The sequence below is a fragment of the Myxine glutinosa genome, chromosome 10, assembly GCF_964187855.1.
Source record: "Myxine glutinosa chromosome 10, kmMyxGlut1.1, whole genome shotgun sequence".
NCBI lineage: Eukaryota > Metazoa > Chordata > Myxini > Myxiniformes > Myxinidae > Myxine > Myxine glutinosa.
In genome coordinates this window covers 60,321,466-60,347,288 of record NC_136270.1, presented here as the reverse complement: position 1 = coordinate 60,347,288, position 25,823 = coordinate 60,321,466, and positions in this window count along the sequence as shown.

Genomic DNA, 25,823 nt, shown 5'->3' with positions numbered 1-25,823 from the left:
TTGTCATGGAGTGGTGGCTTTACGAAATTACGGCATGAAACAGCGTGTTATTACCTCACAGCTCTGATGTCATCTGACACTGCCCGTGCCTGATCCTACCAGCCAGTCCCTCTCTTTGTTGCTCGACAAATATCACCAATCACTGCTCTCCGGGGCATGGCCTCTTGGACCTGCCTGCGTGATGTTATCACACGTCGGTGGTATCATTGCTCAAAGTGCTCAAAGTCCTGTTTCCAGTTAGCTTTTATTTAGAGTCTTTTAATGCGCTATTGCCAAGCTTTGTGTGTGTGCTGTATTGTCATAAGGAAAAGAGGAAAAATAACAAAGGCAATTCCATACAGGGGATTCATTACCCATAATCCCTACCTAATTAACATAACCCCACCCTCTCATGAGGACACTTATACACTTACACGACATACGGTCTACCGGCTCCCTACTTATGTACATGGGGGTTCTTGTTCTTCATCGCGACATATGGAGCACAATCCAAATCCTGCCTACCCAATTTTGAAAGGGGCAAATTTTCCCCAAGGTCGACCCCAATGACCTCTCTTGATCCAAAAATCACAGCCCAGGTACCAATTCCCTCCAAGGCTGCTCCAAATCAAACTCCCATTTAAATTTAAATTTTCTTTTCTTTTTAAAATTTTTGGCCTCATGTGCCCAAACGCAGCTGCAGTAACAGTCCCTTCCTCGGGTTCTTCCGCCCCTCCCTGCAGCCGTTCCAAATTATCTATGGGGACCAGTTTTTCCAAGGCTCTATTTCCCAACTCTTCTACGTCCGAGTCCAGCTCGGGGCCAAAACACCCCCCCAACTGGGTATCCAATTTCGGAGCCTTTGGTGCCCAATTATGGTTCATGGTGAGGGTCCCTTTGGTCACTTGAATCTCATCCTGGGGATATTCCACGGACCGACTCACCTCATTCCCCAGACTCTGTTGGACTGGAGCAACCTGCTCCTCAATGATGCTGTCCAAGGTTTCCAGCCGCTGTGTCCAATCATTACTCTTACCCCCAATCAATCCTGGCACCAACAGGTCTTCATCTATTAATACCCGGTCCGGTTTTGTAACACGGGCCTCCAATTCATTTACCTGTTCCAAACCACCGCCCTGGTGATGCACAAGTTCCAATTCGTCTCCCTGTTGTTGAATGGCAGCATCCACACAAGCACAACAGTCTTCCAGGTCCTTTCCAGCCAAACATTCCCCATTTACTTCCAAACATTCCCCATTTACTTCTAAACATGCCCCCATTTAAATTTGAGTTTCCCCCCTTTACCTCTAAACATGCCCTCTCCTGTGCCCCAAGTCCATCAGACTGGGTTTCACCCTCTTCAATTCCCAATGCCATCTCTTCCCATTTTAAATCGAATTATGTGGCCCATGGCTTCTCCTGTGCCCCAATTTTATTCTTTTGTTCTTCCTTTAATTCACTTGATCAACCATCAATTTTGTCACTCATTCCTCCCATCTGTTTCCCATTTTTATTAACATCCTCTTTTATTTCCCTCATATTATCCTCTATTCCATCCATTTTTTTGGTTTAAGCATTAATTTTGTTCTCCAATCGCTCATCCTGTTGTTGCATTCCTTTTAACAAATTGTACATGGCCTGAAAATCCATCGGACCCATTCCCATTGTCTCCGGCTCGCTCAAAGGAGAGGGGGGTGAACTAATGCTCAGGACGGGGGAAGTTCCACGCCTATCCTCAAACCCCTCTATCTCCGGCTCGCTTCCATACTCTTCGGGATCCTCCATCCGCTCAGCCATGCCGTTCACGTCCACCATTACATGCTGGCAGGCGCTTTTCCCCCTTGCACGTAATTTACCTCAGAAAAGAAAAGATTTAAAATTTCCGAAAGCATGACGTTTCGCTTCGTACACTAATCGACTAAAAAAAAAATTGACACCCTGATACTACGATTACCTCCCCCTCGACGAGGGAAACACAATCTTAAAAAAATTTCAATTCCAAATGCTGAGCACAATTTACACCCAGCGGGTGTCGACTCGCAACCCTCGAACACCGAGTGTCTGTCGAGTTCGAATCCTACACTCCTGACACCATTTGTCCTGTCTGTAGCCGATAAAGACCAGTCTCGGACGGATTGGCGATCGAGCTTAACACTCCGAGGCATTCAGTCAAAATATAGCGGAGTTCTTTACACACAAGGGAAAGGAGAATGATGAACTTACCTTCACGGGTCCCAACGGACGTCCTCAAACCTGCGATAATTAATTAATTCAAACCGACACGGATTTAAAATGTACAAAAATACCGGCTTTATTGAAGAAATGCCGGTCACAAAATAACACCTGGCAAAACTAAGATTCCTAAATGGGACGTCCCCATACAGACTCGTATACAGACAAAGGGAACAATAAAAATGAAAATAAATGTGTGCGTGTTTTAGGTACTTAGCTCTGAGCATCTCCTGAACCCCCTCAGGAATCATCAAAACCCCCGCGTCATTGGCGGGAACAGCACAGGCCTCCGTGCGCAGTTCGCTCACGGGAAACGCAGGCCTCGGTCCGCAGTTCGCTCCTCCTCACGATCATCAAAACCTCCAATGTCCCTAGTGTGAGAGTGCTATGAACTGTGACTGCACAGCACCAATGTTCCAACACAAGAGGAAGGAAAATGTCAGAACACAACCGTTTGTTGAGACTGTCCCACCACAAGAGCTTATCAGCGCCCTTTCACTTTCAAACCCACAAGCCGAAAGAGAAAATGTCGGCCCTCCAACTCCTTTGTACTCAAGGCTCTGATGTCATCCGACTCTACCGGTGCCTGCTCCTATCAGCCAGTCCATCTCTTCGTTGCTCGACAAATCTCACCAATCACTGCTCTCCGGGTTGTGGCCTCCCGGACCTACCAGCTTAATGTTATCAGTTATCACACATCAGTGGTATCATCGTTGGTGCTCAAAGTCTTATTTCTGGTTAGCTTTTATTGAGTGTCTTTTAATTCGCTCTTGCCTGGCTTTGTGTGTGCTGCATTGTCATAAAAAACAGAGGAAAAATAGCAGAGGCAATTTCATACAGGGGATTCATTACCCATAATCCCTAACTAATTAACATAACCCCACCCCTCTCTCATGGAGGCATTTTTACACTTACATGACATACGGTCTACCGGATCCATACTTATGTAAATGGCTGTTCTTCTTCTTCATTGTGACATACAGAGCATGGTAATCGACACACTTCTACCTGGACTAAGGTATTATCATTGCCTACCCACCACAAACGTAACAATATATATATATATATAGATATAAACTAGCTCGGCTCGGCTCGCTGAAGCGTCGTTACTGAGGAACGGGCTTATTTTAGCTGAGGATAATGACTGTACCTGAGTTGATGTGTTGTCATGATTTACACCAATCATAATACAAACAATTACTTTGCACAAATGTATTTGTTGTGTTTGTGATATTACATTTTTATAGGCAATTTAGGTTGAAGATTTAGGTTGAATGTTTTTTTTTCAAGAAAGAACCCCTCAGCACACACATAGGGGAGGGGAAGGTGCAGACTGGAAGTTTGGGACGATTACACCTCACCACCACGTAATTCAAAACAGCTCACCACCAAGTAATTCAAAACACCTCACAGCCATAAAACATGTAATAAAAACACCTCACAGCCATCATACACGTAATAAAAACACTTCACAGCCATAAAACACGTAATAAAAACACCTCACAGCCATAAAACACGTAATAAAAACACCTCACCACCACGAAATAAAAACACCTCACAGCCATCAAACACGTAATAAAAACACCTCACAGCCATAAAACACGTAATAAAAACACCTCACAGCCATAAAACACATAAGAAAAACACCTCACAGCCCTAAAACACGTAATAAAAACACCTCACAGCCATAAAACACAGAATAAAAACACCTCACAGCCATAAAACACAGAATAAAAACACCTCACAACCATAAAACACATAATAGAAACACCTCACAGCCATAAAACAGAATAAAAACACCTCATAACCATAAAACACAGAATAAAAACACCTCACAACCATAAAACACAGAATAAAAACACCTCACAGCCATAAAACAGAATAAAAACACCTCACAGCCATAAAACACAGAATAAAAACACCTCACAACCATAAAACACATAATAGAAACACCTCACAGCCATAAAACAGAATAAAAACACCTCACAGCCATAAAACACAGAATAAAAACACCTCACAACCATAAAACATAGAATAAAAACACCTCACAGCCATAAAACACATAATAAAAACACCTCACAGCCATAAAACACAGAATAAAAACACCTCACAGCCATAAAACACAGAATAAAAACACCTCACAACCATAAAACATAGAATAAAAACACCTCACAGCCATAAAACACATAATAAAAACACCTCACAGCCATAAAACACAGAATAAAAACACCTCATAACCATAAAACATAGAATAAAAACACCTCACAGCCATAAAACACATAATAAAAACACCTCACAGCCATAAAACACAGAATAAAAACACCTCATAACCATAAAACATAGAATAAAAACACCTCATAACCATAAAACACAGAATAAAAACACCTCACAACCATAAAACATAGAATAAAAACACCTCACAGCCATAAAACACATAATAAAAACACCTCACAGCCATAAAACACAGAATAAAAACACCTCATAACCATAAAACATAGAATAAAAACACCTCACAGCCATAAAACACGTAATAAAAACACCTCACCACCACGAAATTAAAAACACCTCAGCCATAAAACATATAATAAAAACACCTCACCACCACGAAATTAAAAACACCTCACAGCCATAAAACACGTAATAAAAACAACTCACCACCACAAAATTATAAACACCTCGCAGCCTTAAAACACATTAAAACACCTCACAGCCACAAAATTAAAAACACCTCACCACCACGTCATTTAAAAACACCTCACCACCAAGTAATTCAAAACACCTCACCACCACGTAATTATAAATACCTCACCACCACGTAAATCAAAACACCTCACCACCATGTGATTGAGAAACACCTCACCACCATGTGTTTTAAAAACACCTCACCACCACATCATTTAAAAACACCTCGCCACCACATAATTCAAAATACCTCACCATCACGTGATTCAAAACCACCAAAACGTTATTAAAAACACTTCACAACCACGGAATCAAAAGTTTGAGGGAGTCGTTAAGTGACAACACAGACACTGCCCAGATGTGTCGATATATAGATAAATGACTGTACCCGAGTTGCCGTTTTGTCATGGCTTAAACCAATCATAATTCAAACAATTATTTTGCACAAATGTATTTGTAACATACGTGATATCACATTTTATATACAATTGAAGTTGAAATTTTTTTTTTCCCCCAAAAACATTCCAAAAAAAAATAAAAATAAATTGGAAAATTTTTCAAGATAAATACACTTAGGTCATACCGACGGGAGAGATATGTGCATACCAGAAGTTTGGTACGATTTCACAAAAGTTTGAGAAAGTAGTTCAGTGACAAGACAAGACAACACAAAACAACACAACACAGGACAACACAGGACAGGACAGACGCTTCACATATATATATATATAGATACACACTACCGGTCAAAAGTTTTAGAACACCTCAATTTTTGCAGTTTTTATTGAAATTTACGCAGTTTAATGTCACAATGTACTCCGAAATTAAGCATAGAACAAATAAATCATAGAATAATTTTGTTTAACAAAATTTAATTTAATTCTTTGACTCGGCAAAGTCGCCACCTTTTGCAGATATAACCGCCGAACACACTCGTGGCATTATTTCTACAATGGAAATCAAATATTGTTCGGGAAGGTTCTTCCCAAAACTTGCAGAAGTTCCCACAAATGTGTTGCACTTGTAGGTTGCTTTGCTTTCACCTTTCTGTCCAGTTCATCCCAAACCAGCTCGATGGGGTTTAAGTCTAGAGACTGTGCTGGCCATTCCATGATTTGAAGCCTACCGTCTTGTTCTTTTCCTCGAAGGTAGTTTTGACATAGCATGGAGGTGTGTTTAGGGTCATTATCTTGCTGTGGGATGAACCCCTGACCAACAAGGTGTATACCAGAGGGTATTACATGGCGCTGCAAAATGCTGTGGTAGCCCTTTTGGTTCAGGGTGCCAGTCACTCTGTGCAAGTCGCCGACTCTGGATCCAGCAAAAGAGCCCCAGACCATCACACTTCCTCCTCCATGTTTTACAGTTGGTGTCACACACTGAGCAACCATCCTTTCGCCTACTCGGCGGCATACCAAAACCCTGCGCGATGAACCAAAGATTTCAAATTTTGATTCATCGGTCCATAAGACCTTCTTCCAGTCTTCAGTAGTCCACTGGCGGTGCTTCATGGCCCAGGCAAGCCTCTTTTTCTTATTTTGCCATCTTAGCAATGGCTTTCTTAGTGCCACTCGACCTGTCAAACCTGCAGCTCGAAGTCTTCTCTTCACAGTTGAAACTGAGACTTGCTTACTTCGACCAGTGTTAAGCTGTGCTTGAAGCTGTTGTCCTGTGAGCCACCTATCACGCAAGCTGTTGACTCTCAGAAACTTGTCTTCTGATTCTGTTGCGGCTTTGGGTCTGCCAGACCTCTTCCTGTCAGAGTTACCTCCAGTTTCCTATATACTACTTCCTGCAGTGCAATATTGTCCAAATAATGCTTCAGAGGGTGTAATAACAGTCTGTTCCAATACTGCTTTTATACAGACAGGGGGTTTGTTATCAAGTAATCAGCAGAGGTTGGGACACCTGAAGGAATTGTTTGCATCAACTTTCAAGGCTTAATTTACTTACTGTTACATGCTCGTCCCCGACCCCCTGGTCACGATGTACCTCCGAGCCCCGAGAGGAGTCACGGCAGAAAAATGTGTTATTCTATATGTCAAGGATCAATGGAGAAGCCACCCCAATTGTTACTCACAAACAAATATTGTATTAAGATCACACAAGAATAACAGTACAACAATAATAGTATTAAATAGTACAATCCATGTCCTACGATGGTACCATCAGTTTTGGTAATATAGAACTCACTGTGCTCCAAGTGAGTGAAACACGAACATCCCCAATGTCTCTTATTCCCGGCTTCAAGCCCAAAGTTGATTCGCTCCAGCGATCGACAGAACGATGTCTGATCGAGACCAGAATCCCGTTCGGATGGCAAATACAGTCACACAGCCACAGCTGTACAAAGGCGCCCTCAAGGTGACTGGGATATCCAAAGGTGCCCTACAGGTGACTGAGAGATCACACCCTCAGGTATCGATGAATTAACCTTCAAAAAGCCACGTCACACACACGCCCCAGATCGACGTCTGGATGCGGTGGAGATGGTCGAAAAGAGACGAAACCGTGAGCGAAGCACAAGTCCTACGTGAGTCAAAATGGCCGACGACCCGGTCTTGTGGCGCACGGCACGGCAATGATTCTCTCCTGAATCGATCGCAAAACCTGACACGCAGGTTGACTGGTCACAGCGATGACAACTCTGTCCCTTTCCCGGGATGACAGCGATGACAACCCTTTCCCGGAAACCTGAAAGTTCGCTAGTGACTCTGGCTCACCAACGTTCGCTTCAGAACCCGGAGCAACTCGGCTTTCTTGTCCGACTCCTTCGCTCCACCCTTTTTCTCCTCTTCTTTCTCCTCGTCATCCGGTTCCCGATCCGGGTTCCTGTTTCTTTTAACATTAACTTTTTCACCTTTTGAAAACAGTTGGTGGACAATAAACCTTTTGAAAACAATAATAGTACATGGAATCAGAAATATTTACAGTGTATGCAAACCACCAGAACGGAAGTGACGAATCCGTAACACTTCCCCCCCTCAAGAAAGAAAGTTTGAACATAGTGAAAACTTTCTTTGTAGGCAAAACTCTCCCAACAAACAAAAGTACTCTCACACCCAAATCATCAATTCTCGTGAGCAACGATAATCAATATTTCCCAAAAATAAAGCAACAAAACTTCAAACAACCTACAGAGATTTCCAAAGTTAGTTCACTCTGGACAAAGCATCAGCAACGACATGGTGCCTGCCCTTTACATGCTCAATTTCCAAGTTGAACTGCTGCAAAGCCAAACTCCATCTCATCAACCTCTGATTTTATTTTTCATTTTTTGAATGAGGGTTAAGGGGTTGTGATCAAAAATCCAAAGTCAAGCAAATCTATAGCACTTTTTTAGGGAGGCCGAGCTGAGAGCCAGGTTTCATGGTGGTTGGGTGGTGAGGCCTGGAAATATTCACTACATGGACGCCTTTAGGAACGTGGAGTTCACGGTTAATCCGTATAGGAATCTTGGCTCGGCTGCTCCACAGCATTCAGTGCTTCAACTCTTCCTAACTTTCATAATAATCACGGTTGGAACGCTTGTCGCTGTAGTCACGTGAATAGCGGTCTCCTTCTCGGCCACTACCCTGATAACCATCCCTTCGGGATCTGCCGTAACACTTGGAGCCTCCCTAGTGATCTCGACTGCGGCCACCACAAAAACTACGACTCCCACCCTGGGAGCCAAAACCACTACTGAAGCTACCTCCACGTTTTCCCCCTCTGTAGCCCCCTCGACGCCCATGGCCTGCCTTCTCTACTATTAAGGTCCGACCATCCAAATCCTTGCCATTCAAATCATTTTCTGCATCTTTGGCATCCTTTGTGTTTTCAAACGTGACAAAGCCAAACCCTCTTGACTTTTGCGTCTCCCTGTCTTTTATCAGCCGCACTTCCAAGAGTGGTCCATATTGGCCGAAGACAGAGTCCAGAACAACTTCCCTTGTTTTGAAGATCAGTCCACCTCCAAAGAGCTTGCCAACATTGCCTCCATCCATGACTTGTGTGTGCTGACACTTAGTTTTGGGTACTTGACAAGACGTGCCTGTGCAAAGCATGACGTCAGTACCTGCCTCTTCTCTTCAGAGCGCTTCCTACCCATAGCATGAGTCGCGGCACAGGATGGAAAGATACCCGGAATCTTCTGCTCTAACTGTGCAGTGTTATTTTCCATGCTAGGCTTTTCAACAAACATCGGGTTACCAGAAACTTGACCACCAGCCAAATCATTCCCGATAACAAAAGATATTCTCTCTACCGGTAGAGTGGCTTGTAACCCTATGGTGACCGGTCCTGACACCAAATCAGACTTCAAATGGATGACATGAAGTGGGGCTTTAACACAGCCACCAACCCCCTGTAAAAGAACACTAACACTAGTTGCCGTCTTCTCTGACAATGGCAAAATGCCCTCAAGCATCAAAGATTGATGTGCTCCTGTGTCCCTCAATACCCTAACAGGTCTCTGGTTAGTCAAGTCTCCATCCAGTGACACCAACCTCTCTGAAATAAAAGGTTTGTAACCCTCTTGAACAAGGTCGTTCTGTGATGCCGTAACTTTGGCATGGGAACCTTCACAAGGCACTGTCCTCCAAGGACGATTTCTCGCATTGGCCAATGCATTCGGAGTTGTAGTAGTCTGACTCCGCTCATGATTTTTCCTTTCCAGGGCATAACATTGGGACATCAAATGTCCAGGCTTCTTGCAAAAAGCGCAAGTAGGCCCGGAGGAAAAACTCGTGGTCTGCCTCGAGCCCCCAGAAGATAAGTCTGTCTTGGAACTGGTCTTCTGATCCCTAAAAGTCGCGGTATCAGATTTGTTCTCATAGTCATCTCTAGGCCACCCCCATGAATATTCGTCCTCCGCACTGGATGTACCATAACTCCCCTGGCGAACTCTAGGCGGGAAGTTAGGTTTGTGGAACCCCATCCTGTGTGTCAAGGCATAGTCATCGGCCACGGTTGCTGCCTCATACAACTCTGGTACCTTCTTTTCCTCCAGATGTACTTTCATGTCGTCGTGGACACACTGTTTGAATTCCTCCACCAAGATCAATTGTCGCAACAGTTCGAAGTCTTTCCCAATCCCTTTCGAATCACACCACCGATCAAACATGGTTTCCTTCATACTGGCAAACTCCACATGGGTCTCACTCTCCCTTTTCCTGGCATTCCGGGATTTTTGCCGGTAAGCTTCAGGGACCAATTCATAGGCTTTGAGAATGGCTTTCTTCACTTCCTCATAATCTGTACATTTGTCAATCGGTAAAGCCGAAAATATATATCTTGAGCTTTACCCACCAGAACACTTTGCACTAACATAGTCCAGGACCCCACAGGCCATTTTAGCATTTGAGCCACTTTCTCAAAGTGTAACAAAAACTTGGCTACCCTCCTTTTCATTGAAGGGTGGAACCAGCCTCACATGTTTACCAACATCCCAGGTGTTCTGAGTAGTTGTCGAACCAGCCGGCATGGATGCTACCTCTCCCGGTTCTCTCATTAATTCCAGTTCCTTGAGTTTAATTTCCCTCTGACACTCCATGTCACGTTCCTTTAACTCCCTTTCGGCTCTTCTTTCCTCTGCTCGTTTCTCCTCGAGTTCTCGTTCCTGTTCTACTCTTTTTTCCACGAGTTCCCTTTCAACTCTCCTTTCCTCTGCTCTTATTTCTTCTTCAGCTCTCCTTTCCTCTGCTCTTCTCTCCTCGAGTACTCTTGCAGCTCTCCCTTCCACTGCTTTTTCCTCTGCTCTTTCCTCTGCTCTTCTCTCCTCGAGTTCCCTTGCAGCTCTCCTTTCCTCTGCTTTTAAACTTTCCTGGCTCTGCAGTTGCATCTCCGTTTTCCGGAGCTCCACATTTTCTTTTTCCTCGGGTCACCAATCCAAGGCTACCCCCGTCCATGTTCCCTGTCCCACCAGAGATTCTACCACCAATGTCTGCATCTCTGCTTTCTTCATATTAACTCGGACCTCCAAGCTATGAGCTGCCAATATCAAGAGTTCCGATTTTTTTTTATTACTTGGAAGTGTGCCTCATTAGGGGGCGCCCCAAAATTTTCTGCGTCAAACACCATGGTGACTATCAGTTAACACCTATTAACCTTCACACAAAAATTTCCAAATTTTTTAAAAATTTGGGAATGTTAGAAAAATTCCAAATTTGGGAATTTTGGGAATGCTAGGGAATTCTATCCCAGACGAATGTTATTAGGGAATTTAATCCCGGACGAAGACCCAATTTCGAGCCCCCGAGACAATTGGACGAGCCCCCAATTTCTGTTACTCGCTCCTCCCCGACCCCCTGGTCACGATGTACCTCCGAGCCCCGAGAGGAGTCACGGCAGAAAAATGTGTTATTCTGTATGTCAAAGATCAATGGAGAAGCCACCCCAATTGTTACTCACAAACAATTATTGTATTAAGATCACACAAGAATAACAATACAACAATAATAGTATTAAATAGTACAATCCATGTCCTACGATGGTACCATCAGTTTTGGTAATATAGAACTCACTGTGCTCCAAGTGAGTGAAACACGAACATCCCCAATGTCTCTTATTCCCGGCTTCAAGCCCAAAGTTGATTCGCTCCAGCGATCGACAGAACGATGTCCGATCGAGACCAGAATCCCGTTTGGATGGCAAATACAGTCACACAGCCACAGCTGTACAAAGGCGCCCTCAAGGCGACTGGGATATCCAAAGGTGCCCTACAGGCGACTGAGAGATCACACCCTCGGGTATGGACGAATTAACCTTCAAAAAGCTACGTCACACACACCCCAGATCGACGTCTGGATGCGGTGGAGATGGTCGAAAAGAGACGAAACCGCGAGCGAAGCACAAGTCCTGTGCGAGTCAAAATGGCCGACGACCGGTCTTGTGGCGCACGGCACGGCGGTGATTCTCTCCTGAATCGATCGCAAAACCTGACACGCAGGTTGACCGGTCACAGCGATGACAACTCTGTCGTAGGAATCCCTTTCCCGGAAACCCGAAAGTTCGCTAGCAACTCTGGCTCGCCAATGTTCGCTTCAGAACCCGGAGCAACTCGGCTTTCTTGTCCGACTCCTTCGCTCCGCCCTTTTTCTCCTCTTCTTCCTCCTCGTCGTCCGGTTCCCGATCCGGGTTCCTGTTTCTTTTAACATTAACTTTTTTATCTTTTGAAAACAGTTCTTGGACAATAAACCTTTTGAAAACAATAAATAGTACATGGAATCAGAAATATTTACAGTGGATGCAAACCAACACAACGGAAGTGACGAATCCATAACACTTACATTGCCGCAGAACAGCTGTAAGTTGTTAACCGATTACTTGTTCCCTGAAGAAGGCCTTTTTTTTTTTTACAATACAACAGTGCAATTTACATTATTTTCCCGTTTTTGCTAACCTAATCTTTTTTTAACCTCGAGCAGTTTACTGCTTACCTTTGTACCATTTCAGGTTATTCACTAGACTTGAATTGCTTAAATTTCAATAAAAACTGGAAAAATTGAGGTGTTCTAAAACTTTTGACCGGTAGTGTGTATATGTATTGCTACGGTTTTGAGATGGCACATATTGATCATTAAAGGTTAAAGGGTTGCCCCCCATAGTTAGTCCACGAGCAACACGTAGGCCACCTGTAGTATTAGTTATGTCATAGTATGTGTAAGTATAGGCCATTTCCCCTAGTAATATCTGCGTTGTGTAAAGACATGAGTTTAGGGTCCCCTTCATTTTTGCGTCCACCCTTCAATTCCATCTCTATGGGCATAATTGATCCCGCGCCCCATTTGGCTGCCCGCAGCATTTCTTACGCTTTGGCTGACCGCAGCATTTGTTACGCTTTGGCTGCCCACAGCATTTTGCTGCCCTTTGCTCGCTCACTAGTCGAGTAACACGAGGTAGGCCTGAGAAGGAGGAGGAGCGCGGGGTCGGGGTGGGGCGGCGTCAAGGCAGAGCGTCAGAGGCGATGACAGTAAGAGCCACCAGCCAACCAGGGCTCTAACGGCATGGCGTGAGGGAGCGTGGAGAGGTGCGTCTGGTGAGTTCTAGAGGGTTCGCGGGGCGTGCCAATATAAGTGATTGCACAAAGCCCTTGAAAGGACTGATTGAGGACTGATTTGCACGAGAAGACTCGCAAGGGGAGAGCGCACGTGAGAGGACTTCTTGATCAAGAGGACTTTGGAGAACCTGATTCGCAGCGCTCGCTTTGGAGGCATTGCACTATATCTCAAGTATAACGTACGCGCCGAAGGAAAGGCAACCAGACGCGCCGGTGGCAAATAGCACCTACCTCAGCCATGCGAGTAAACACGGCAATAGCCGCCAGTGATCACCGCTAACCGCCGAAGTCCGCTCCCTACCATATCGCCCCGTATTAACCTCTGTGCGCCAAACGACACGCGGAGAGCCCCCGCCTTCCCTACTTACCATCTGCATGGGACGAATCGGAGACCGGAGGGAGCTGCACGAGAGCCATCCTTGGACGCGGACCATCATCTCGCAGCTGCGAGCCCCGTGTGAGTGTGTCTGTGTGTGTGATGGGCCCGTTTGTCCTGGGTAGTAAGTTAAGACTGTTTTAAGGCTGCACTGTGTCCTCTTTTCTCGGAACCATTGTGAATAGTGTAAATAAATCTTGTTATTCCTTTCTTCCCAATTCGATCGCCTTTTTGATTTCTCCATTGGCTAAGCGTGGTACAAACAAAATCGCTAGAACCGGGGTCACCATATAAACGGCACGGATCACGTGTAGGCATCGCTCGGCGTCTCAGCATGCGTGATTCGTGCGGGGCTTATTTCCTCGTTTCAGGGCAGCGCAAGTAATTAGGTAATAGTGATTCTAGTCCTAAGACCCTATTTCGCGCTGTCCGGGAAGGACGTCACAGGTCCCGGGTCCCGTCGGTCACTCAAAGACAAGGGGACTAATCCCCCCTTGGTAAGGGGAGAAGGCCAGCGCTGAGATCCGCAACAATATATATATATACATATATATATATATATATATATATATATATATATATATATGTATATATATATATATATGTACATATATATATATATATATAATATATATATATATATATAATATATATATATATATAATATATATATATATGGTTCATTTATATATATATATATTGTTACGGACACGGCTAAAGATGTTGCTTGACCGAGCGGAATGGCCGCCGTGTTCGTACAGTTTACCCGATTACCCCGAACGTTGGCCAAATCGCGTCACAGATATTCAATTGGGGAAAACTCTAAAACGATCGAATGGAAAGAGGAAGAAGAGGACGAAGACGTACAGAAGAGGAACAGGATTTATTATTTATACCACACAAACGAAAAGGAGCAGTCAAGGTTATTTACAGCAGGTGACACAGTGCAAAGATTAGCTTATCTAACTGGCTTACTTAGTCCCAGACAGACCACAGACAAACGGAACAAGGCTGACTCACACAGGGATTGATGGCAGGTAGACCGATGGCACAAGGTGCACCTTGGCTCGGGGACAGGATACAGCTCAGTCTTTGGGAGGTCTTTCTTAATGGCAGAGGTCTCGAGGCGCTCAGAGGGTGTGTCCTTTCTCCTTCAGCTCTGCGCGCATCTGACGTCACCACTCCCTCTGCTGCGCATGCTCAACGGGGAGTGACACGCCCTCGGCTCGTTGGCTCCGCCCCACTGGGGCCGGTCCGCCGCTTCCATTGGGTGCGGGGGTTACCGGGCTCCGCCCTTGACGAGGAGCTGACAGGGAGCCCCTATTTGGTAACCCCGTCGAGCACATGTTCGATGGCGGCTCGTTGGGAAGGCCTAGTGCCCTCCCAACACCCCCTACCAACCAAGCCGGAGTGAGGACGCGCACTTCCCGCGCCCGCCGCTGCTGTTGTTGTTGTTGTTGCTGAACCGTGAGGAAGAGCTGCGGGGAGGTATCGGGAGGTCCTAAACTTCCTAACGGTGCCATACAATCACATTCTGGTGCAACGAAGGGTCAGAATAAATGGAAACGAATCCTTAACTGACATAGACTAAGAATAACTAGCAAGATGTCCTATAGTTGTCTACGTGAGATGCGGTGGACCTGGATGCGACATTTAATGGGGGGAAATAGGGGGAGGTCGGGTCTACAGAGTGTTGGTTACAGAAAGTGGGACTAGGGATTGAGGGATTGGGGAGAGTTGGGGAGTATTGAGGAAATAGGGGAATATTTACAAGCGGATATGGATGGATGTAAATCCCATATCCGCAACACTGCACCCTTCTCTACCTCGGGGCGAACCGACCCGATAAATTTTTACCTACTTTAGTGTGGCACTCAGATGTAGTTCCCTCTACTATTAACTCAACCCTGAGTGCGACAGTTTTACAGATATTCACAAATGAGTAAATATGTCCCCCTGCGACGTTGCACCCTTCTCCTAACAGAAACACACCCACAGGATAACCGAATCGCGGAATGGTCTTCAAACTATACATTGACGGTGGGGAGCATTATTTACTTTATTTACAAAACTAACCCAGGACCTGCGATTGTTCTTTCTGGGGGGAGACAGTCTGCTCTGCATCGACGCACCATGAAAACACCCAAAACGCACCAATACATCCTCAAGCACCAATCAGTGCAGTCACCACTGTTCATCAATAAAATAAAACCAACAAACCCAAACCCTGCAGGTGTCTCTTGCTCTTCGGCTCCCTCTGCTGGCTATTATTATTGTTTTCCAGTTGTTGTCTTTCTTTCATTTTCTTACTGGCAGCCTATTTGCAATAAAGCTTGCCCAAACGTGTCCATTTTATTTATTTTATTTATGGCCCACAGGGCCGACTACGTGTGGTTCACCTGTGGGGCATCGGTGCCCTGTGGCCAAGGTCTGCCAGCAAGATTTCGGTCCCTCATGGCCGGTTCCAGCAGAGGGGCCATGCCCCAACCCATGGGGTCCATAAGTGGTGCTCGGCCACAGACATGTGGTCCATAATGTGGTGCATCGATGCAGACAGCTGGTTCTGAGAGTTCCGGGCGCACAATGGCCGACTCACGCACGCTCCCCTCGGCGCCCAATGGCGCACAGGTCATGTGGGAGACAAAAGGGGGACAAGAGAAATGAGCGAGGGGTAAGGTCACAAGGGTACACGTCAATAAGGCAATGCAAGGCGAAATGCGTACGGAGAGCGAAATGAGAAAGCTCGTCCCTACCGTACGTCACCCCCCTGTCACCTACACTACCCTTGCCCTTACCCCATATGTACAAAATTTACACCTTTACAAATTCGTCGCTAATGTCTCGTCTCCCCATATTTCTCCAATACCTAATTCGTCACCACAATCCCTCTAACCAAAATTTGCCATCACCCAATTCATCATCAATCCTCATAAGGAGGAAGAGATGGAACAACAAAGCACAATGTCACACCCACGTCATGATGTGTCTCACAATCCAAAACATTTGCACATTAAAAATAATTAAACATGGCATGGTGTGGAGGTACGTCATCTCAGGTGAGTGCATGTAGATGGTGCGAGGAGACTTCAATCCTAACTATCCTCTAAATGACATTAACACACTTTACACTACCTGGGGTCTCTCCCTGCCAATCCATTGGCCAACTTACACTCTGGGTTCTAAAAACCAATTCCCATTGACCAAACTGTGGTGCTTCTCAATTTGGGGTCTCACTCCCCCGATTCATCTCCCGGTGCCCGCGCACAATTTCTGGGCTGCGACGTGTAGCTCTCCCAGCAGGTCTACCCACCTGCACACCTCCACCACTGCAGTTGCCTCCCGAGCTTACCTGCTCCTTACCTAACCTATCTAACTGGGGAAGGCCCCTCCTGGCTCTGTCACCCCCTGGTGCCCTCTGGCACTGGGCTACCCGGGCCCGTCCTCCGGATCCTCGGGCCCCATCCACAACTACCGGCTCCCAGAGCCCACCTGCGGCCTCACCTGGCCGACATCCTCACAGTGGTGGAGTGCCCAAACCAACTACACATACTAACAGGCTACACGCCCAGCCATTTCCACAACACTAATGCACCCATCCAATCATCATTCTTCCACCCGCACCACAGATGCCAATATCCAACCACAATTTACCTATACCCTCTACCTAACACTTACACTACCCGCCCCGGGTATCCGTGATGGGGGTCCACTCTTCCCCCATCCACACCTTCGCACCACGCACACCACTCCGTACCACTTACTCCAACTCTCTCCACACCACTCATTCTCTGCTCCATATATTCCACACACCTGGGCTTGCACACCTGTGCTCTCATACTTGGTGCCGCCTGCACCCTTCTCTCCCCCAAGCGCATTCGCGCTGATCCACAACACTCACTACTCATACACTGCTCCACACACCTGTCCAGTTCTCACACAGCATCATCTCATCTAACTACTCCCCTCTGAAACTTGCGCTTCCCAGTCGTCCCTTTAAACTATTGCGCTCCCTCGTCATTATCATCCACTCTAATCTACCTGCGTCCCCTCTACAGGTATCCTTGTCACTAACTAACCTTAACGTTACCTATAGTGGGGCGGCTTAGCCCAAATATTCAAAAGAATTGTGCATTTTGTGAAACAAGCACCAAATTTGGCACAAATGTACATTAATATGTTGCGAACATTTTCAGATATTGGGCCACTTGAAATTCCGTAATTTTTTTTTTCAAATTTTTTCAAATTTCGTAATTTCAAATTTTTCGGGTGACACCGTCACAATTTCGGTCTTCGAGGCCGGCCGATAGGCAAAGTGTGACCGGAAGGGACGAGGTTCTCCTGACCACGTGGCCCTCGATCTGGGAAGCGAGAGGCGTTCCATTAGTGGACGCGCCCCTCACGCCCGACTTTTGGGCGGCCCCGGCAGGCCGTTTGTTTTGACGTTCCGTGACAGGCCCCGCACCCCCACCTCCGGGCCGACCGGAAGCTTGTGCTGAGTACATCATACCTGAACAACTCAGTGAGGCAGAACACAGCAGTGCACACCAGGGTGACCCCTTCAGTGCATAAACCAATTAACCTGTCCACTGCAGGGCATATAGAAATGAAGTTATTTTCTGCATATAATAATAATATAAGTTCAGTTCTATATAACAATTTCTGTTATCACCACTACCACTACAACTACCACTACTACAAGCTTTGTCTGGAATTTTGTGGACTAACAGACAAACAGACATACAGACAAGCTGGGATCAAAACATTACCTCCTTCCACCATTGAGTGTAGAGGTAAACATCATGGAAATTATATCATGCCCTAGATTTAATTCATGCTTACCCATGTATTTGCTTCACTGGTTCACAAGGTCTTTTGCATACATGTAATTCAGACTCTCGTCTTCATTGCTGACCACACAATGTTCGCAACATATTAATGTACATTTGTGCCAAATTTGGTGCTTGTATCACAAAATGCACAATTCTTTAGAATATTTGGGCTAAGCCACCCCACTATATCGGCCGGCCTCGAAGACCGAAATTGTGACGGTGTCACCCGAAAAATTTGAAATTACGAAATTTGAAAAAATTTGAAAAAAAAAATTACGGAATTTCAAGTGGCCCAATATCTGAAAATGTTCGCAACATATTAATGTACATTTGTGCCAAATTTGGTGCTTGTATCACAAAATGCACAACAGGTTTGCTATGCTGCTACACTACTAATGTCATCTTTGCTAGATCCCTACACACAATATCCTAACCCACCCGGGCTAGTTTTCACTGCCATACACCCCATAAACTAGCGCTCCTTTGCCCCTCCTTCTGTGAGGGATGACAGAGTTGCCATCCCACCACATCGGGGAGGTCCCATTATAAATTTTGCTCGTCCAAATCCAACCAATCAAAAATTTTCTATTTACTGCCAATTCTATTCACTTTCTAAATTTCGTATCAAAACCACTATCACTATTATCATCATCACCGTCCACTATGTCCTAGCCTCGGTGCGTCATGACATCATTAAACTCGGCTTCGTAAAGCCGAGCAATGAATTCGGGTGGTTTGGTCGCCTGCAGGTTGAATCCGTCCGGCTTTCGGTTCAAGGGAGATGGTTTGGTCGGGCCGAGATTCCACGCACCATCCCGGCGTGGCACCTTGCGGTCCCGGGCCCGATGGCTCAATCTCCCTCGGTCGGAACCCCGTCCCCACGAGGGGGCACCGTTCCGCTTCCTCCCACTCGCCCTTGAACCGTACCGGTCGCCTGGCCCGACAAGGCCCGGACTCGACCGTGCGGGGCGGGGCCAAGCCCGAATCGGCAACGACGCTTCGAAGAGAAGCGACGCAGCATCGATCCGCGCCGGGCCTCGCACCCAACAAAGCACACCGCGCCCCGAGTGTGGGGAAACACTCCTTCGGATCGTAACAGAAGTTCACCAACAGATTGAGAATGACGAACTTTATTAAATACCAATTATACAGATCTGGAGGAAACGGAGACGTCTACAGCACGAATGACCCTCATGCCATGTCAACCTTCCTAAAAGTACATCGATTCACAGTTCAGTTATATAGGGACACGCTTTATCAGAGAATCTCCGAGAGGACAAAGGAACTGGCAAAGGTTCCTCCCACCGTCATCCCCAGTGGGCCAAGCCCCCACCGTCATCCGTCCTTTCGTCTTGGAGGAGTGAAGCACGCACCGTTAGGATCCGGACCAGATGTGTTTTCAAGGCTCCGAGGTGACAGAAAATATAACTCACTGAAGGGGGATTGCATTCCTGGTCCTGATAAGACCATAAAATGTATGAGGGCATTCTGATGAGTTCCAGGTGTTGAATGTACCTTCCAGCTCACTTTGTCATTTAAACTTAAATTCAGAGCATATTTATCGTAACTCAAGCGTCACTGTGATTATACAAAATATAGTTAATGTTTTAACAGTCTCTATGTCTACAATCCACGCATCCTACGTAAGTTTCACATTCCACACGCATATAATCCGTTTTCCTGCCCGCGGCTCGAGGCGCCGTCTGCGGATCAAAGGAGAGAGTTTACGACTATGCTTCTAGCCTGCAAGGAACACACGTATACAATGAAGCCATCTGTCCTGCACAGATTAAGCGAGTATTTTCTCATTTTAAACTATGGCAAAGCAAAAACCTTTTTATTAACTATGAAATAACATTTTCGAACAGCATTTATAACATAGCTTTAAGCAGTAATACATCAGTCAAACGACATTTATAACAGAGCTTATGTAGTAACAAATCTGCTACCTGACATCCCTTCCTCTTGTCTCGTCGAGACAAAGTATCTCAAGAGACAACATGCCGCATCGGGCTTTATTGAAAGACAATCGTGTAATGCGGGTATCTCCCAAGGGCATACCGTGCGCCCATAGCGCCTCGCCCGTGCATTTGGGGAACGTGTCGTGTGGTGCGTGCTTGGAACCTGAGGGCTCAGAACATGAAAGTCCATTAACGTTTCGGATCCACAACGAAGGCGTCTGGTCCAGATGAGGTTCTGCCCCGCCAGGGGGCCAGCCACCTCCCCTGCGGAACTTGCTCCCCCCACCCTTTGCAGACGCGGTCCTTGCAGATCTTCGAAGTTAATCAACGATCATGCCCATGAGATCTCTCACGTGCTGCTGTTCTGGGGAATACATAATGTTGTCAGTATCTTGTGTCTCATGTTCCTGGTCAGGGTACAGAGCGATAAAATCCGAATCACTTGAAGCAAAGAGATCCGAAACATTTGAAGCAAAGAGAGGGACTTCCTTTATGTCAAAGTCTCCCATGGACGCCTGGTCGGCTTGCGGGTCTAGGATATCCACGTCGGGTCCCTCGACTGCCAGACCCAGCGTCGCAATCAGATCCATAGTTGGGTCGGAAGGGGGTGTACAGCTGTGAGCTTGTAATACATAAGAGGCGTTAGCCAGTACACGCAAGGGGTTTACAACACAAGTATCACAGTCATCACAAACATCAATACAGGCAGCAGCCAGTTCCCACAAGGGATTTTCAACACAAGTATCACAGTCATCACAAAAATCAATGCAATTTTCTGAAGCGCCGGTCACATCTGCCTTGTTGAAGGACCCATTCAGGTCGACGGCCTCTGTGGTCAGAACCATAGTCGTTGTCGGCGGCTTCTTCATTTTCCATCCTGTAAAGTACTTTCTCATACAGAGGAGGACTAAAGATTTCATTAGTGCCCCCCAAATTACTACCCCGATTATCACGGCCAGTGTGGTCAATAACCACTTCACTATAGTGCCCGTCCATCCCCGGAACCAGTCAGTGAGCCAGCTAAATTTATAAGAGTTCTCGCGCGCGATCCGATCGATCGTCAGGGCGTGGCTAGTTTCCCTTAGTCTCACTATTGCGGCTGACACTCCTTCGGATGGATCAGGTATGTAAGTGCAACATTTTCCCTCTATTATTCCGCATACCCCTCCTTTCTCTGCCAGGAGCATGTCCAAGCCACCCGATTCTGCATCACCATTGTACGCATGTGAACTACCGTGTCCAATAGTATGTCATGAGCCGTAGCGGTGTCGTTTGCCACCTTTTCTCGGGCCAAAGCCAATTTATCTATCCGGAAGCTGTTCGTGGCTGTGCCCGCACCTGGGAAGAAGAAACCTAACACCTTTTCCCATAGACTCCCGTGTAGTTTAGTGGTTCCATCTTCGTTCATGACTGACCTCTTATGTCGCCTGTCCAAGGACTTTGGGTCTAGCTCATCCAGTATCTCAACGTCAGGAAGGACTGAACCAAGATAACATGTGCCCCCCCAATTATTTGGTAAATAGGGGTAAGCCTTGTCGCCGCATATAAACATTGTCCCATGGGGTGGGACCAGGTGGGTGGATAAGCACTGGAGTCCCTTTATCACCCCATTAATCCTACTAACCCCCCTAGAGAATGTTATAGCCGTTATGTTGTGGTTGTGTTTATCTTGCAGTACTATTCGTAATGTAATCCCCGAGCTCCCTTGTCCCAGCTTCCCGGGGAGAGTGTAGGCGCATTCTGATTCTCCCATACGCAAGTGGCCGGAACCCTGGAGGCAGACCATCCCTTTCTGTGGTTTGACCCAGACGGGGGCAGGCCTCTCGGCCACATGGGCAATCATTGATGGGCGATAATTAAATTGTCGATTGCAACTCTTGCCGTTGCCAACCCCTTCTCTTTCCAGCGTGGTGATTAGACATGGGGAATCGATAGGTTGTGAGCAAAGGTCATTGAGGGACAGAGGTAGCACTATCATGTGTATTCCTGTGGTGCCTGCTTGGGGAAAGTGCATGCACGACCAGCAGTGTGTCCTATTTTGAATTGTCGCCACCTCCCTTGCCACTTTCCAATATGTGTTTTCACCCTTCTTTGGGGCCTTATCCTGGGGTTGCGGCGTGAGTATGTATTCGATGCATGGTGTGTATTTAGTTTCGCCACTGGCCGCGCCAGGGGTCCAGACGCTGCACCGGACCTGCATAGTCATGCCTTTCTCTAGGCGTGTGCGTGTTTGTAGCTTAAAATCAGGGGTTCCCCATTTGTATCCTGGTTGGGCCAAGGTCTTAATGCTAGCTTGCCCGTTTTCCCGGAACTCTCGTTGCTTTCGTAGTACAATGCCAATGCGTCCAGGCCCTGCCGACAGTGCTAGCCATCTTACGCTTACCCAATTTGTGTGCAGGGCTTTCTGTTCGAAACATGGTAGTGATACTATTTGTCCCCATGTTACGGTGAGGTGTCGGGTTTCGTTTTCGCATCTATTGGAATCGGAGCTTCCCCTAGCTGCTGTCGCTATCAATAGTATCGTACCTATGATTAGTCCCATCCTTACTGTGGTTGCTGTGGTGTAGTGTCTGGTGCTTGTATGGCCAACTTACAGTGCATGGCGTGGATCCACGAGGTCTTGCCCTCGCAAAAGACAGCCGTTGGTGTAGTCAGCAATACCTGGACTGGTCCCTTCCACCTTGGTTCCAAGGCGTTCTTGCGGGTGAAGTGTTTTACGAGCACGTAATCGCCGGTCTGGAAGTCGTGGATGGCGTGGCTTGTTGGTTCAGGCAACGCCTCTTGTACCCGGGCGTGGATGCTGCGTGCCACATTGGACAATCCTCTGCAAAACTTTAAAAGCATGTCATCCATCACAGGCAAATCAAGTTTGGACATGTCCATCGGGGCCGAAACAGGCAAACTCATAGGTCGTCCCATTAATATCTCGTGGGGGGAAAGGCCCGTGGTGCGGCCCGGGGTGGACCGAATACTCATTAACGCCAGCGGGAGTGCTTCCGGCCACTTCAAACCTGTGTCTGCACAGATCTTGGCTACCTTGAGTTTCAGAGTCCCGTTGGTGCGTTCCACAAGTCCCGCTGATTGTGGGTGATAAGCGCAATGGAAAGATTGTTTCACGCCCAGTGCCTTTAGGATACCCTTAATCACCTCTCCCGTGAAGTGGCCCCCTTTGTCTGACGAAATTTTCTGAGGGATGCCGAATCTGTACATGAAATCCCGCACGAGGTGCTTGGCTACTGTCGGGGCGTCTGACTTAACGCATGGATAGGCCTCGACCCATTTTGTGAACATGTCCACGATTACCAGGACATAGCGGAACGACATACTCGGTTCCATGTTTATAAAATCGAACTGGACATGACAGAAGGGCCCGATTGGTCGGGGATGGCCCGCATTATGTGGGTGCCTTGGTGGTGCCCCCCTGTTGTGTTGTTGGCAAACCACGCATGACCGGCACACCTCTGATGCGATTCGCGACAGTCCCGGTGCCGCCCAGGTATCGTTTATCTGTTCCATCACCCCCCTCTGGCACACATGGCACTGTGTCTAGGACGTGTGTCCAAGTGGCCAAAGCCCCCTTGTCCAGGCTCCACCAGTAAGCGGTGGGGCCGGGCCGAGACAATGCCGTCATTAACAGATCGTGTTTGGATTCCGCGACATCTACAAAAACTCCATGCTCCGTGCATGAAATTTGGCAGCCTAAACGGCAAAGTAGATCCCGTCCCAACAAGTTAGTCGGGGCGGTGGTAGTCATCAAAAAAGCGTGTCTAGCCTCTAGTGGGCCGCACACCACTCTTACCTCTTCTGAAATAGGGAGCGCTTGGGGCAAGCCTGAAACTCCCACTATCTGAACGTCCCTATCTGTGGGGCGCAAGGATGGTAGCTGCCCTTCGTTAATAGTACTGCAAGTCGCACCCGTATCGATGAGAAAGTCTACCTGTTGCCCATCCACGTCTAGTGTCAAGGTCGGCTCCTCGGTTGGTGTCATAGTCAAGAGGGGGCATTCTACGGGCGGCCCGCCGGCGTCCCGTCAATAAGCTACTTGATTTCTCGGTGGTGGGTATCCCTGGCGGGGCCCCCGGCAATCACGTTTCCAATGTCCCATCCGTCCGCAGCGGAAGCACGCCCCTTGTGGAGCGGTGGATGCGGGGTACCCGTTGTTATTGCGCGGACCCTGTTGCGTCGGACGCCTCGCAGGCTGTTGGTTCCGCTGTCCCCATTGTGGCGGCCCATCCAGTTTGCTCCGCTTGGGGCCCAATAACTTGGGGGAGGCCCATCGTTTTTGGGAGGGGGTCCCTGTGGATACCCGTTCTGGGGAGGGGGCGTTTGTACTGCCCAGGTCTGTGGAGGGGGTGTTTGCACGGCCCAGCTCTGCGGCTGTGGAGGGGGCCCCTGCATGTTCCAGTTTTGGGGAGGGGGCCCTTGTGGGTTCCAAATTTGGGGAGGGGGCCCTTGTGGGTTCCAATTTTGGGGAGGGGGCCCTTGTGTCCGCATGTCGACTCGTCCACTGTCGTTGTCGTCGACGTCATTTTCGTTTTCGTCATCGCGGCCCCACTCTTCGTTGGGCTCTATCCTGGTGTTCCGATTGTGGGCCCGTACTTGGCCTCGATTTCCCTTCTTATTTTGGTTGAGTTGGGCCCGTTTTTCCTGGACAAGCATTTGCAACATGTCGTCCTTTACATCGGCCTTCTTATCGTCGCCGTCGCCACATTGCTCGGCCGCTTCAACTAGTTGGTCGGTTGGGGTGTTTCTCCATCCTATCATAGCCGTTTGAATGCGCTTCCTAACTGCCGGTCTCATCCCTTCTACCAAAAAATTGTTCACTACAGCTTGGGGGAGATCTTGTGCCCGCACCTGGCCCAGTCCTCCCCACTTTAACACTGCTCTTTCTACCCTCTCTCTCCAATCGATGGCTGCTTTGCCATGTTTTTGTTTTAGGCCGTATATTTTATTCCAATCTGGCCCCGCGGCTGGCATCAGTGCGGTGTATACCCCGGCCAACAATAGGTCGACAAGGGCATTCCAATCGGCGAGGGTCTGGGCCACAGTTTGGGCCGGGGTTGGTGCTACATTTGGCCAGCGTGCGTGTATTTTGGCCTGGTCCCACACCCGCGCGGGCAATACAGCCTTCCCCATGTGGCAGACGTCCCGCCAATCTGTGCCGGTATTTTGTATCCACAAACGCATAAATTCCGGTATCTGACCGGGCTGTTCAGCCAGCAAGGTTCTCACCCGCTCCTGCATAGACACCAAATCTGATTCTCTCCAGGGTACCCTGACGTTAATGGGTGCCCCCCAGTTCAGTCCTATGGTTTTTAAGGGACACATCCCGATTGTAGGCTGTGGGTTCTCCGATTCCATGAACCCTTCCAATGAGGGGTACAGTTCTCCTAGCCCTTCTGGAGGCGCGAACCCGCTGTCCGCCCCACTAACCTCTTGTCCTCTAAATGGATTACCCGGGCTAAGGTGAACCTGAGGGGCGGCTGGTCTAGTTCTCTGGGGGTCTAACCCCTGGGGAAACAGGGGCGGGGGTGGGAGAGGTGGCGCCTGTGGCCCGGGGACAGGGCTCAGGGCTTGGGGGGGTAGAGGCATGGTAGCTACCTCCCCTACCGCGGGGTCTTGGTCCGGATTTTCGACGAGCGGCATTAGCCGCTGATTTGCTTGCTTAACTACCTCCCTAATTGTTTTGTCCTGGACCTTGTCTGCTTGTTTCTTTTGGCCCTGAA